This window comes from Tympanuchus pallidicinctus, unplaced genomic scaffold (assembly GCF_026119805.1).
Source record: "Tympanuchus pallidicinctus isolate F22 unplaced genomic scaffold, pur_lepc_1.0 scaffold5, whole genome shotgun sequence".
In the NCBI taxonomy this organism is placed as follows: Eukaryota; Metazoa; Chordata; class Aves; order Galliformes; family Phasianidae; genus Tympanuchus; species Tympanuchus pallidicinctus.
Genome location: NW_026294769.1, coordinates 11024031 through 11040298, shown reverse-complemented (window position 1 = coordinate 11040298; position 16268 = coordinate 11024031).

The window sequence follows — 16268 nt, the reverse complement described above, 5'->3', positions numbered from 1 at the left end:
TAGGACATCTTTGGAACCAAACTAATACTATACACCCAAGCTCTCTGAAAAGTAATACTTGATAATTTAACAAATATACTAGAATTTAAAATAGTTCCTCTCCAAGGAACTATACACTTCTAGGCAGAACTGCAGGACTCCAGAGCAGAAAGGAAGAATTGGGATTAGCCAGTATTTCAGGGTAAGATGTAGAAAACTTCAAAATAATATTTCCTGACATTGTATGGACAGAATATTAATAAATAAATAAATAAATCCTCCAGTATAGTGTAAAATAATACAAATCTGATCTGAAACAATAAAAACATACAAATATATATATATATATATATATATATACTCTCCCCACGTATCTCACAATCATTTTAACCCTTCCCCTTAAAAACACTGCAAGATCAAAAATCCCCTGTCCCTAATCATTTATTTCTTCTGGGAACTGAGACCTACATTCTTATATATCACTTATTATTTGTCCAAGGTTGTAAATGGCTAGTCCAGTTGACTTTTCCTTAAAGACACAAAAATATCAGTATGGGAAAAAAACTACACCCAAATAGAAATCCAAGAAAGGACAGTAGTGTATGTCATGCTCTGTGTGCCCATTGGTTTTACTCAAAAATATTATTATCCGCTAGCACAGACCTACTTAATCTTAAGTATGTCATGGTTCTATGTTTTTATGGTTTCAGTATTCCACTCCAAAACATCATGTAGTGTACGGGGCATTAAAGTGTCACTGCCCCAATTCCAAGTTCCTATCCCTGTACATTACAGCAGTCACGGGATCTGGCCCTTCCGGGTGGGGGGGGCGCTCTCCTGCTGCTGGGCAGTGGGTGCTGGAGGTGCTTTCCTGGCCGTTCCAAGCTTTTCAGGTTTGAATCGGTCCCGGGAACTCTCTCTCTCTTATCTTGTCTGATTTATTAATCTCGATTTCAATTAAATTGTATATTGTGTTAATTTATATTCCGATATTATAGTAAAATAAGTTTTCCTCCATAGATTGTTGCCGCTGTTCTTTTCCTCCCTTCCTTCCTTCCCATTTTTTGTGGGACTGGGGTGGGGGAGGAGGGCAGAGGCCTGTCACCCCTGTCACGGACATAGATTGATCTAGTCAACTCCTTGACACTGAACTTGAAATTGAACTTTAGAGAAACATCAATCCAAAATGTTAAAAACAGAAGTGAAACATAGAAGATATTTTTCTGCCCTATTATATCTGTTATTCAGCCAGATCATCCAACACAGGGTAGACCACTATTGTTTTTCCAGTGTGAAACCAACTGGAATGAATCAACACTCCAGCTAGTATGAAATCTTAGGGTTTTTTTCCTTGCCAATCCCTGAGAGGAATGTCAATGTTACCATACTTTGATTACAGAATCACTTCCCTGAAGGAACTTCAAATGAAACACTCCAGTCTCTTAAAAAGAAAAACAGCCCTCCTTGGGAGGGAAACCATAAAATTCCAGTCATGTGTTATTATTATGTGTTTTATGAAAGCCGAAATTAGCCTAAAGATATGGTAGGAAGATTGCATATTTTCATGCATCTAGACCTGACATAAATGTGTATCTATGTGTATGTACTAAGGTATAAACTTTGGTAACATCTGAAAATGTAGTTCTGAAAATTCTATGCTGCATCCTGCCATTTGGAGTTTATTAGTCATCAGTGCAATTTATAAACAGTGAAGATTGATCTAAAAACTTATATCATTTTAGTCAATCAATTTTTATACTAAGTAAATTAAATTTTGGTTTCTAGAAAAGTGACTGTTATATACTGTTGTTTTTTTTTTTTTTTTTTTTTTTTTTTCTTTATGAACTCTCAATGCTATTTTATTATTTCAACTCAGCTATTAGTTTAGAATAATTTACCAATAACTTACTGAGTGGCACTGAGACACTTGCTGGGTTAAACCACAACACCAAGAGCAGCCATTTTTTCTTGGATCACAGTCTTGGCCTTGTACCACTGTTCAGAACATGCATCACTTTCTGTAAATTTAGCAGCAGGGGAACATTCACTTTCTTACAAAACAAACAAATACTTTCATCTGAATCTGAAGTTTGAGTGTTATATAGACATATCACAACGTGTTAAAGTAATAATGAAATTATCAAATTTATACATTTTTATATTGAAAATATTTTGTAACTTTCATTTTGAAATAAATTCATGTAATAGAATGCTTTGTTTTCTATATTAAAGAAGGCTTTGTAATCACCCATCCCTAAATTAAATTCCTTGCTATCTTTTTGATTGTTTTCTTTGCTTATTTGCTTGTTTTAATTTGATGATAGCTAAATAGTTTAGTCAACCAAACAACACCAGTATATTTTTTATTTTTTATGAATTTTATGGGAATTAAAAAAAAAGCCAACATACAATTTTTATTTTAGCTCAGAAAACAAACAAAGGACACTTAAAATAATATCAAGTAATATTATATAAACCAATATAAAAATATCCATATATATCATCACCCAAAGTTTAGTTTAAGGGGGAAAATAAAACAAACAAACAAAGAAACAAATGAATAAATCTTATTATTAAGATATATTTATGTAGAAGAATATATTTTTTTTTCAAGTTTTGATAACTTGAGTGCTATAGTTCAGATCTGTATAACTTAGATTTTATTTTTCCTTTGGTTTCCTTTGGTCTTAGCTTGAGAGCAAACTGCTTTTGCAGAGCCATATACTGGCATATCCTTCATAATCTCACTTGTTTTGCGTTCAGAACTAAGCAACACTCTGACTAAATGTACTTAAAAGATCTCAAGGGAAAGAAAATCCCCTTCTCGGGTATGTTTGAACTGAAGATTTGGGAAGGAAGCCCAGATTTATTGTTAAGCAAACTTTCATTTTGGGTGCGAGTAATGTTTTTTTATGTTGCTGTTTTTGATACTGAGATATCCACTCTTGGACTAAGTGTTATAAAAAATGATATCCCTGTTTGTTCTTGTCCTGGTTTCATCTGTGACAGAACTGGTTTTCTACATAGTATGTCCTATGATGATACATTGTGGCTTTAGGGGAAAAACAGTGCTGGTAATACACAGATGTTTAAGCTGTTGCTGAGGTGGGCTGTGCAGATTCAAGGATGTTTCAGTTCTTCAGCTTTCCATAGGATTCTGTCAGCAAATGTACTGGGGGCAAGAGGAGAAAGAAGGGAACAGAACTAGAAAAATTCTGCTCCCCCAAAAAGTGAACTTATGGATTTCTCCCACTTCCAGTAGAATCCTCATCTTGTCTACACTGTGTAAGTGCCAACTTACTTACAAAAAGCCAACTGCCTTGTGATGTCCTATATGCAGCAAGAGTGGCTGGCTGTGATGCACCTAGGAAAAAGTGATGAGAGAGATGTGAGAGATCCAGAGTTCACAACGCTATTAGATTTCTTTATTTTTATTTTTTATTTATTTTTTATTTATTTATTTATCCATTTATTTTGATAAGATGATGTGACTTAACATACTTTCCAAAGCACATTACCTGTGATTTTTTTACAATTTCTTTGGAGAAAACTTTTGATGGCCAAGAAAATATATTTAAAGAAAAAAAAACAGACAAAGAATAAAAACAAAACAAGAAGAACAACAAAAACGTGCATATGGGGAGATTATTAGTTACCTGTCTGTGGACATTTCCAATTTCTTTCTATTTTCTCAGTGAAAAACAAGAGCAAGTGCAAAATTTTCCAAATGGGGAGGAATAACCACATGTATCAGTACAGGTCAGTGGATGACCTGCTGGAGAGGAGCCCTGTGGAGAAGAATTTGAATTTCCTGGTGGACAGCAGGTCAGCCATTAGCCAGCAGTGTGCCCTTATAGCCAAAAAAAACCAATGAGATCCTGGGGTGCATTAAAAAGAGTAAGGCCAGCAAGTTGAGGGAGGTGATCTTTCCCCTTTATTCTGCCCTGGTGAAGCCAAATTTAGATTAATGTGTCCACTTCTGGGATCCCTCTTCAAAAAAAAAGACAAGGATCTCCTTGAAGGAGTCCAGCAGAGGTCTACAAAGATGATAAAAGGCCTGAAGTATCTCCCTTAGGAAGAAAGGCTGAGTAACCTGGGCCTGTTCAGCCTGGGGAAAAGACTGAGAGGGAATCTGATTAATGTTTATAAATACCTATAGAGTGGTGAGAGGTAAATGGATGAGGCCAGGCTCTTCTTGGTGGTATATACTGACAAGACAAGAAGCAAGGGCCTAAAACTTGAACATAAGATGTTCCATGTGAACATGTGGAAGAACTTATTTATATTAATAAGGGAGATGGAGCCCCGGAACAGATTGCCCTGAGAGTTTGTGGAGTCTCCTTCTATGGACATATTTAAGACCCGTCTGGGTGCTTCACTGTATGAGCTGTTAAAGGGAACCTGCTTTTGCATGGGAGTTTGAATTGATGATCTCTTGAGATCTCTTCCAGGCCCTGCAGTTCTGTAATTCTGTCATTCTCCAGCATATGCTCACATCCTCCAATCATAGTAAAAGCTTGAAAATGATGAATATAGTACAATAAAGCTAAGAATTCACCCTGCTTAATATCAAAAGTGTCAAGTATTTATATTCTAGTATACAGGTGGATTGCCCAGTCCACAAACCAAATGAATGTTGCAGTCCAAGAAGATAGAAGCATCAGACCTCAAAATGAATAAGCCTCAAATATTCCAACATCACAGAAAAAATCCCTTCAGAGCCTGACAGGTTTGCAGTAAAGATTTGAATTACAACTTAGAAAGATTGATATGATATATAGAAAACACCAGGTGTCATTTTGTCATCACCAATATCAAAGTACAAGAACTTGATTGCTATAAGGTAGGACAAATAAGAAGCTATGTCAACTACACTTAGGAATGGACTGTAGAAGGAAGTGGATTGAATACGTTAGACTAGTTACTTGGTACAGTCACTATTAAAGGTACACCTTAACTCTAAGCTAAGTTATCAAGACAATTGACTTTGTCCTCTTTCATCTCTGGTCACCTGTCACAGCAACATTCACCCAAAATAACCAGGAGCCTGTAGAAACAGTGTATCTTTACTTGTACTTTCCTAGAAACATCTATAAAGAATTATTATTCTCTAAAATATTAATTAGTCTCCTTTGAGATATACAGAGGGCCTAATTCTTGCAGTTCATTCTTAATATAATTCAAGAGGACAATGACATATCAGTATCTTCTCTGTATGCTAGTGCTGTACAAACAGAATACACACAACGTAGTCTTCCATTTCCAATCGTCATGAAACTGGAAAGAAATAGCAATTTTATAGTCATCATGGCTTTAAAGATACTATGAGTTTTTGTCTGAGTGCTGCCCATATTCTCAATTAAGAACAAGAAATTTGTATTTCTTCCACAGAGAGAAGAAAAACACTCCCATTACATATGTTATTTGTTGTAGGGATGAGAAAATTTGAGCTTTTTCTCATTTTTTCACTCTAATTCTTATACTTTGTTTAAGGATGTTCAGAATTGTTATGAAGAAGCTTTAGGTTGAAATTTGGTTAGTTATTTTTTAATTAGTTTTGTTTGTTTTTTTAACTTCCATCCTGAATTTTTCCCTTCCAGTGTGTAAATGCCAAAATTGACTGTAAACTGTATAGATTCCCTCTGTGCATCTTGGAAGAAAAATGCATTTTTGATTTGTTGCACATAACCAAAGTTTTATCAACAGCTTTGAACTGGAAGATTTTGAAACATCTATACAGATTTGAGCATTTACAAACACAGACATGCAAGCCTATTCAGATCACTCTCTTAACAAAGCTGAATGCAAACTTTTGCCAATATTTATAAAGTGAATTTTACTGTGGTATTTTTATTCCTGTAATAAGACATTTCAGAGCAGAGCAATTCACTTTGTGATGAAAGAGCTGTAGACTACCTTAAATTGTGTTTATAAGGAAAACTTTCCATAAAATAAATCATAATATGCCCATATCTCAGTCTCAGAGGGAAAGAAGGAGAGAGTAGAGCAACTTTTAATATTTGTATATAAAAATTGTAGTAGTTATGCACTGATCTGCTTCAGTAGAGGCTAGTGATAAAACTCTATACTCATGGTTCACAACTCTTTGCGAGAGGTGGCTGAGTAAAACATAATAACTTGGCTGTAACAAAAGAGGAAGAGACAATGTGAGGGAAGGCTCTTAAATAGAAGTATTCTCTGGAACTTATATATGCAACGTCTCCAAAATAACTCAAAGATTACATTCCTTATTATGCTCATGTATTTTAATAAACAGGAATTTAGCTGGTATGCAAGAAACAGGTTGATTTATTTTACTTAGTTATTTCTGTGGACACCTTGAATTTTCTAGCAAGTTTTTCTTTTCCACAATATTTTGAGCTATCTCCTGACCTCTTTGTCTAAATTATTATTATTATTATTATTATTTTAATGTGACATGCATGGTACAAGCAGAACAGTAGTCTCCTAGTTCAGTGCCAAGACAAGACTGCAGCTCACATGTTGTATTTCATTTAATTTGTTCTTTTGAGTTCTGCTTCTACCCACGGAACTCTTGTATCCAAATTAATACCTTTTGTGATAGTTTCTATGTTCTTAAATTTTTCCCACTCAGAGTCTCATGAAATAATATAGATATCTCCCTCTGCTCTTCTTTCTGCAGCTCAATTTATTGATGTGTTATTTATTCCTGTGGGTGAAGCTGAGTACGAAGTCTGAATTTTAGCTTTTATTTTTTAAATCACAAGTCAGACCATTTCCATAATTAAGATGCTCTATTGCCTTACAAAAGTAACATTTGTATGCAAAGCATACAGCTGTTCTGATCAGTTCCACTTAATATTAGATTGTGAGCTTACTGTTAAAAAAAAAGTATTCATCAGATCAGGATTCAAGTGACTACACTTTTTGTATTTTTCACATTTTTAATAAAAATCATAATAGGTACTGCTAAACTCAAATAAATACTTGTCACATATTTAATAGCACATAGACGAACACAACAGAAGATACATTAACTGCAGCTAAAGACAGAATTTCATCCCTTGCATTTCATTATGATTTTGACAATTTTCTGTCCTCTGATTCCCTTGTTTTGTCCAAGAGTAAGGTAATGTAAACCCAACTCATTCAAATATGCAAATTGACTTCAGAAGGATTTACTTTCAATCCTGAGGATTAATAATGTATATGCTCTGGTTGAAATGTTCTCCAAGGCAATTACATTTTCAGTGGGCATTCTGAGATTCCAGTTTATATCCTGTTTTTTACTTTCTATGAATCTGTTCATCCTGGTGCGTTCCCATTTACTTGTCTTCATTCACAGATTTAACACCTGCTGCCAGCAGATGACAATACTGGATACAGCAATGCAAACTGGCAACAAACAATTTGTCTTAGAGTCATGCTAGGAACAGGAACAAATTAGAAATACACAGAGGCAGTTTGCTTTTGATCAATAGTTTTAGGTTTTAATTCAAGGATTTTAGTGTTGAGCGTGTTTGAGGATGCTCACCTACTACCAGAATGAATTTTGAATAGACACCTGCTATAAATTTACTTTGGAGACTCCCATGTGGTCTTGTAAGGTGGCTCTTAGCATTTTAGAATGGTTGTGGGCAGTTCTTTTTATTAGCATTATGAGAGAAATCAGACTGAAAACATTTTCTTTCCTGTTTTATCATAAATTATGATTATAAGCAATGAAATGTTACAATGAAACAAATAAAGAGACATCAGAAATACATACTGTCAATTTTCCATTTTATGCTATTACTTCCATGTTTTGGAAAACACAGCTAAGGACATCCTAGCACACATAAAAGCTTATAGCAATATCAGCTTGATACTGTATGATGTAAAAAGTGCCAGAACACAGTACACACAGGAAGACACATTTGTGACTTCCGTAATTTTTCGTTTTTATAAAAAATTAGACCAGTGCATATGTCATCACAGCTGCAACTAATATTTTGCCAGCCATCATTACATTTTCTTCTCTTTCTAAATCATGGCATTAAAATATAGTTTCTGAATTGATTTATAGAGATCTTCATGAGAAGAGTTGCTATAGAGTGAATCAATCAAAATCAATTAATAGCAAGATTTTTTATTTTTCTTTGTTAAGTTTCCATGTTTTCATAGATCATATAGCAATAAAGCTACATGTGATTTCTTTTTCCTGAATGCGATTACTAATGCATTGTGTTCTCTATATGCCTCACATAATGAAAGAGTTCACATTAGTCCAGTGTTGAAAGAATTACAACATTATTGAGCACATTAATCACTGAGAAAAGGCAGACTGTATTGATTAAAACAGAGCATTAGGTATTTTTATTATAAAAGGGAGAAAACCCAAGCTTAAAAGAGAAAAAATTTATTCCATATGTTATTCCAAATAGTAAATTGGCCTTAATTCATTAAACTATGAAAGCTGAAACACTTTTTTCTCAACTTTTGACCTGACCTGACTGTAGGAAATCTTGGATGAATGTTAAGAGAAAAATGTGATAACAAATCAAAAAGAAGGACTGATTTGATGGAAACTGTGCAGTGTTCATTAAAATTCAGTTCACACTATTGTCATAAAGGTAAAAAGTGCACGTGTGGGACCATGAATGCTAACAGTGGGGGGGAAAAAAAAAAAAAAAAAAAAAAAAAAAAAAAAAAAAAAAGGATTAATTAAAAGGTAGTTAAAAATGTATAAACCAGATTCTGAGCCTGTGTCAATTTGTCTGTCTGCACTAGCATAAGAAAAATCAAGCTGAATTACACTACCTGAGACTCTTGTCTCATTACATATTTGTTTTCATGGTCACCTACCTTCCTCCCAACTCACTCTTACAGTGCTGTACCACTGGAATATGATAGCTTATGCTTCAGTTTTTCTAAGGCACAAACTCAAATAGAGGAATAACATGATTATAATTTTCATTATATTGTTGACATAAGTTTTGCATTAAGAACTGGGTAACACAAAATGAATTCTCTGGAATTTCCTGTCTGTGCTTCTACTCCAGAACAATACAAACTACTGCAAGAAATTCAGACTTCTCGAAGAAACTTTGCAAAAATAATTGCCACTTACAAAATTTGATGTTCTGACCTTTAAGAAATTGTTTTCAAGGACTTGGAGAATCTCATTAAATCTGTTGGGATACTTTCAAAGTTTGAGTAGAAGTCCTGAAGCTCAGGAAATTTGAAGTTTCTATGAGTCAGTCTAAAATATAATTGGAAACACATCATAACATTGATAGCAGTGATTATTAGCCAGCACAGTATGCTTATGGGGTTATTGCACATATTTGAAAATAATTTGTATTGGGTTCATTTGACTAGTAATTTAATTCTCAGAGTTAAAGACAAAAATCTTTGTTAAAACTTGGCTTCTTCTTGGGATGTGGTAGAGAAAGTTGAAAATATATGTAGATAATTCGTTTTGTCTGTTGGTAGTTCAGTAATTCATTATTATTATTACTATTATCATTATTATTACTATTATCATTATTAGTAGTACTAGTAACCATAAACATAACTGTATTGGCTTGTGATCAACAGTTCTACTTCCTCTAATGTTACCCATACAGACTTAATCATGCATAGACAAAGAAGAATCATATGTCAGCAGACGCTACTAAAGGAGTTCAAGATCTTTGACAACCCTCAAAAGTAAAATATATTTTCCTACAATCTGTTCCAAAATGTATTTAAAATTATCTTTCCTGACTTCTCTGATTTATGATTCAGTTTGAGTCATAAATCAGAATACTAAAATTGTCTCAGTTTTAAACAGGATAAAATAAACATCATAAACAGGATGTATTTACTCATTTTTTCTGGTGTTGGTGGCAGATGAGCCAGTTGGGAATGTTACCTGCACATAACTTCCTGTCCATTTCATTTTCAAAACGTCTGGACGGAGAAGATCATTCTGCCTCTAATAGCTGCAAGTACGCCAGGTATGATGACTTTCATGTTGATACTGAGCAGAAAGAGGACTCAAAAACTGTGGCCAGCCTCTGGGACACAGGAAATTAGATTTACTCAGTGTTGCATCAAGGTCTGCTTATGTGGATGCTTATTCATCCTCAGAAAACATTTCAAGATGCTATACTAGAAAGTGCACCAAGATTGATCAAATTCGCTAGAACCACTGATACCTGTAGAGAACTAGCAAAAGATTAGAATTACATATTTAACAGAGTATATGTATAAGCAATGCATATACAAAATCTGACTGCTTTAGCAGTCCTTTAGCAGCTATGAATTCAGCAAATCCTGTCACCAAGAAAAGTGCCCAAGCCTCACGAGTAATTCCCAACTGCATTTCTGTAGTTTGGTTCCCTGGCAGAGGGATCAATGTTAAACACTTGAGACAGCTAGCTCTAAAGGGAGCTTTCAGAAACATTTATGAGTTTAACCCCAAAATCCAGCTCCAAAAAAATTGAACTTTGGAAAGACAGTTGTCAAGTGTATCAAGTACTGAGGTTAGTCATGCTAGTAAGAAGTTTGTTGTGAAAATTTCATCCTTAATTCATGGTTCTTATTGAGATTGCAGGTGATGTACTAAGTAGAAAGAGATAATAAATTGCTAACATTAAGCTAAAACTATATGTGATATGGTTAACCTTTGTTTCTAGCCTCAAATAACAAGTTGTAAGTTCAGCCACATTCCTTAGTTCTCTTTTTTCAGTTGAAGCTGAAATGTATATGGATGAAAAAAGCATGTTCCCCATTCCTTTGGAAGCATAAAAGCCAAACAAAATGACTTATCAAGGATACACATAGGGAATTTGGGGTGCAAGGAGATGTCTTTCATAATGCTGAAAAGGGCCAGATGGAAAGATGCCAGATGTGACAAAGAAATTTTCTAAAGCAGAAAACATCTTTTCTGAGGAGAGCAGATTGCTTGGAGACATCCTGTAAGCCTGGACAAATCCTGAGGTGTTTCTGAAAGGCACTGCTTCTGTAAAATAAAAGTTGCTATAGCTAAACATATGTATCTTAAATGTTACTTGTTTGAGCTTCATTATTTAGAGGAAACAAAGAAAAGTGTAAGAACTAATAATATGTTTGTCCCCTACACTTAATTTTGAGGCATGAGTCATACTCTTTTTCCGTGTCTTACATCAGTATTTTCTATTAAGCCAGATCAAAGCCATATAACTAACTTATTTGAACAATGTTTACCATTGGATACATCTTTAACAACTGGCAAATAAATAACTTGTCTGGATTTCACTGTTTACTGTTCAGAAACTTTGTAAGCAAGGATGTTTTTTTCCTACCCTGAACTTCTCTCATTTGCCCTTGAATTCATATAAACCTTAAATATCCATAATATTTCATCAAGCAGCTCTACAGCTCAGCTAGCCATTGCATGAAGAAGAAAATCTGTTTTGTTTTTGGTTTTTTTTGTTGTTGTTTTTTGTGTTTTTTTTTTAATCGTTTCTCCCTCCTTTATGTGGAGCTCTTCAGTTTTTCATGCACTTATCTCTTTTCAGCCTCCCCAGTCCACACCTACTATTATGGATCATTATCAAATGTCCGTGCTCCAAACTACCGCAGTGTCCTAGCATGCTCCTATCATCCTTTACACAAAAGTAACAGCACATCTTTGATCATCCTTGCTTCACTCATCTTAACATTTTCAGTTCCCTATATTCACTATTTTTTTTCTAAATGGAAGCACAGGCACTGCATGTAACTTTGCATGATGCAAACAAATAATGAGTTTTTACTGGTGGCATATTAATGTTCTTTTTTTTTTTTTTTTTTTTTCCTCTACATTTTTGGCTAATCAGTTTTATCATTTCATTCATGTATCTGACAAATATCAAGAACTCTGCTGATATTTTCATGGAACTATTCATCATATCTATCATAACCCCTGCTGTTAACAGGTTCATGAGAGATAGCTTTGTTTCTGCAAGGTAATTCAAGAAACCATTATTTTATATTTAAAGTTAAAGCTTTTTTTTCCTAGGCATATCACTTTATATTTATCTATTTTGTATTTTATCTCTTACTTTTTTCCAATCTCATGAGTGCCTTCTGCAATTTCTTATAACTTGGATGCAGTACCACATCGTTCTTTTCCTTTTCCAGCCTATTTATCAACTTGTTGAATGACATTAGCCCTTCATCTCGCTCCCTTATGAACTGAGCTTTTTTTTTCTTTCCATTGCAGTGATGGAGAATTTATTCCTGCCCTCTGTTTTCTACCATTTATTTATCCACAAATTCACATGAGATTTTCCCTTATTGTGCTTTTTAACCAACTCACAATATTAACTATCACAGAATTAATTAAATAATTAATTAAAAGTTATGAAACTATTTAATTCAGATGATTGAGAGAAATTGCCAAAACTATTTTCTTGGTTACTGCATAATTGCAGACTTGAACTGCATGAACAATGGTGATTCCCATAATGACAGGAATGAGAAAGGAAAAATAGTCTCCTCTATCCACAATTCCAAGGTAAAAATATATATTTTGTACATTTGAACTTAATTTGTTCATGTAATTTCATAGGCTAATCCCTTTATGAGTGATCACAAATTTCTAATCTACTTAATAGATATGAAGCAATATTTCTTTCTCTTGTACTAGAATTTTCACTGAACATTTAAAATTCCAAAGAAAAATATAAATACAATCCTTATTACATTTTCAGTTTCATCACAATTTATCAAGAGCTGGAAATCAGTTTTAAGCAGATTCAGTCGAGTTTATTTTTTATTCTTAAATAATAGTTAAATTAAAATATTTATAAAAGTTTTTGAAATATGTATTTTAAAATCTTTGGGAAACATGTTGTACCTAAGAGTTTGATAAAGACATTTTTTAATCATTAGCAGGTAACTTTGATAAACATTTTTCTATGATTAAGAAAAATAAAAAGTTCTGACATGAATATCAACTGGTAACATTAAGTGATTTCTATGTATTTTACACCATCTCCAAGCTTACATAACAAAGAAATCAGACTATTGGTTGTTTTTTTGAAATGTAAAACCATGTAGTGAAAAACAATAGTCACAAGCAAAGACCTCGAAGAAGACCTGTGATGTTAAGCAGTGACAGAAGTCTCTTAATGAAAGCCTCTTCTTTGGCAGAAAAGCTATTCAAAGGGTTGTCTGTGCTATTCAAGCATGCAAAGAGCTGACTGTCATTAGGATCAACAACTTGAAGGAATAGTGAGCAGAAATGCTGACAAAGGTTGTAAGAACTGAAGCAGCTGACATATACGTTGTGGATGAGTATCTGGTTTTAGTGCTGCATTTTATTAATGAATCTGAGTTATTTAATTACTTACATAAAGCGGCAATCTGGTACTATATCAGCCTAGATACCACTTAGGTACATTTTATATAAGGTACACAAACCAGGGTATGTAACTTTCTTCTGCATAAGCAGCACTCCAGCACCACATCTATTTAATGTTTCTGGTGAATATTGAATTTAAAGCAACACAGACATGTCATGGGGTTTGGATGCACTAGAATGTACAGTCACACGATTAATATTTTCAATAGTGCGTGTACACAGGGTGAATGGTACTCCCTCGTGTTATCAGGTATGCAAAGGTATTTTGTTGCTCGTGAAGCAAGATAACTCTGAATGTTGTATTCTGTGAAGAGAAGGTACAGCATTATTTTCTTCCTCAGCCAGAAAAGCCTTGAGTACTTTTTGATCTCTGAATTATATGGAAATACTGTTCTTATGATCTGTGATTCCAAAAGAAAACAGCACACTCTGCTTAAGCAAATGGAGATGGGCAATGCTTGGAAATTCCCTATTTGACAGATCTGAGTACTTTGGAGATGTAGGGGTAGTCCAACAGTATTACCAACAGCATTACCAGCAGCATGGATCATAGAAACCAACTTTCATTGATCAAACAGGGAAAGGGTTAGAACAGACATCAGGTTAGTCATGAGGTAAATCAACACCCTGCTCCTTTCTAAGCTCTTCCAAGCATACTATCAGTAAGACAAGCCTCAATAGTTCTAGACTTCTTTCCTCCACAAAAATTGACGTCTCCATTTGAAGACTATTAACATCAAAATGTGATTCCACAGTGCAATGAGTGAGTCACAAATAATTAACATGATCCTGTTGAATAGAAAAAAAAAAAAAGGAGACTGTTGAGAAAGAAAAATATGTGCTAAAAATCTAATGGGCAACAATAGCATGTGGTCAGTAGGAAGAAATAAATTTAAAAGATACTTCATTATGTATAATTTATAAGAGTAAAAGGAACTAAGGTAGCTAATTTAATTTCAGTTATATTCTCACAATTTAGGAGAGTTTCTAATAACTTGAACTGTGCTAAAGATAACAATTTAAAGCGCAGGATAGATTAATTAGCACTGGTAAAATTCATATGCTATGTATCTTTCTGGTATTTACAAAGATGACAAAATTTTTATTAGATTTTGACAGCTGATTTCAAGCTCTTTATGCATTTAATGAATATGTTTGACACATTCCCAATTAGATCTATCACCTACATAAGTTGTTCATGTCTGTAAATCTGCAGTTGTTTTCTGAATACATGTTTAGTAAGATTTGTTTGTTTTTATTTTGTATCTATTAAACATATCACCCCTTATAAAATTTAGAGATAGTTAGAGGGTGTTGCTACTGTAATTGCCAGCTGGGAAGGAAATACATTGAAATTCATTTTTATTTTCAAGAAAGAGAAATTATTTTTAGGTACTGGCACTTCAATATATGTCCATATAACCAGTATAATCAAGGCAGTTCTCAGCACAGAGTAAAAACTAATGAAGAGACTCAGAAATGAAGCAGTTGAATAAAAGGGAACTCAAGTAAAGCATAAGCATTAAGAGGTCTGTAAAGTAAAAGGAAAAAAGTTGCAACAAATTTTATTGTTCAGCAATTACAAGAAGAAAAAAAAAGTTGTTTTTAAAATGTTTCACTGATAATAAAAATGGAGGTATTATTCTTGGAATTAAAGATCTGGTTTAAAATAGTTCTAGTGAGTATCTGAGTCAAAATGGAGGGGCAAATAGAAGAAAACAACTATTACTAGTTACATCAGATCTCCTGGTATTCGATAAGCTAACAAAGCTCCTAGTACCAGTGTTATTTTGTTTTTATTTTCCTTCAATCTTGTAAAAAAATTATATTTGCCTAAGTTATATACACCTATACACATATATATGAATATGTAGATGTAGTTATATCAAGAGTGTATGTAACAGAAATAATGAGGAAAAAAAAAACCACAAAAATGGCAAAGGAAGAGAAAAAACACCTGGTCTTTTTCCACATCTAATTTCAAAGCTGATGGCATACATTACATATATAATTTCTCAAAAGATGCCTCAAAACAGTTTCTAATAAAAGATGTCAAGCAACTTACCAAAAAGCCACTATCACATCATGCATAAACACAATAAATAAGAAAAAAGATTTATTATTAAAAAATACTTGTTTAGTTTGCCATCAGAAAGACCATATGATAGATAAATTAGAATTTGAAAGTATACATATTCTCACTTGGATGTGTACACACATGCAAATACATACACAAATACATAAGAAAAAAAATATTTCCTCAGTTGAAGAGAACAATTATTTCTATTATTAACTACTTTTTCTACAACATAATAGTTGGTGGAAGAAATAATAACAAAAACAAAGAAACAAACAAAAGACTGGAATGCAAATGAAAGTTTACAGTACAAAATCTCTACATTGGAGAGAAATAATGTGCCTTTCTGTAAATCCCAGAAGATTTCTGAAAACACCATTGCTTGATAAATAACCATCAGAAGTTATAAATTGGAAGCCATGAAACATGTACTAAAACATAAAACTACATGCATTACCCTGCAGGATGTTGGTCTGAGAAATCCTCTGAACTCCTTGAGATTTAATGATGTATATCAGTATCTTCCATAGTCAGTGTTACTGTACTTCATTAACTGGAAATCTGTTCGTCACCTATATGAAAAAAATGCGTAATTTGTAATTCATTATAATTAATACAAGCAATTAATATTTGTAAAGAGATTTTTTTTTTTTTAATGAAGGACTCTTGCTATAGCATTATGCGTAATATCAGCCCATTTTAATACAATATCTGCCCATTTTATACAGTTGACTAAATACATAAATTTTACATATATAGGAGGAGAACCAAATAATTAAATGTAGTGTTTTCTACAGAATATTATGCATTCTTATTAGTGTAGCACGAGAACATAAGCAAAACGCTCCAACACTTTCCATTTGGCCTCTTTGATTG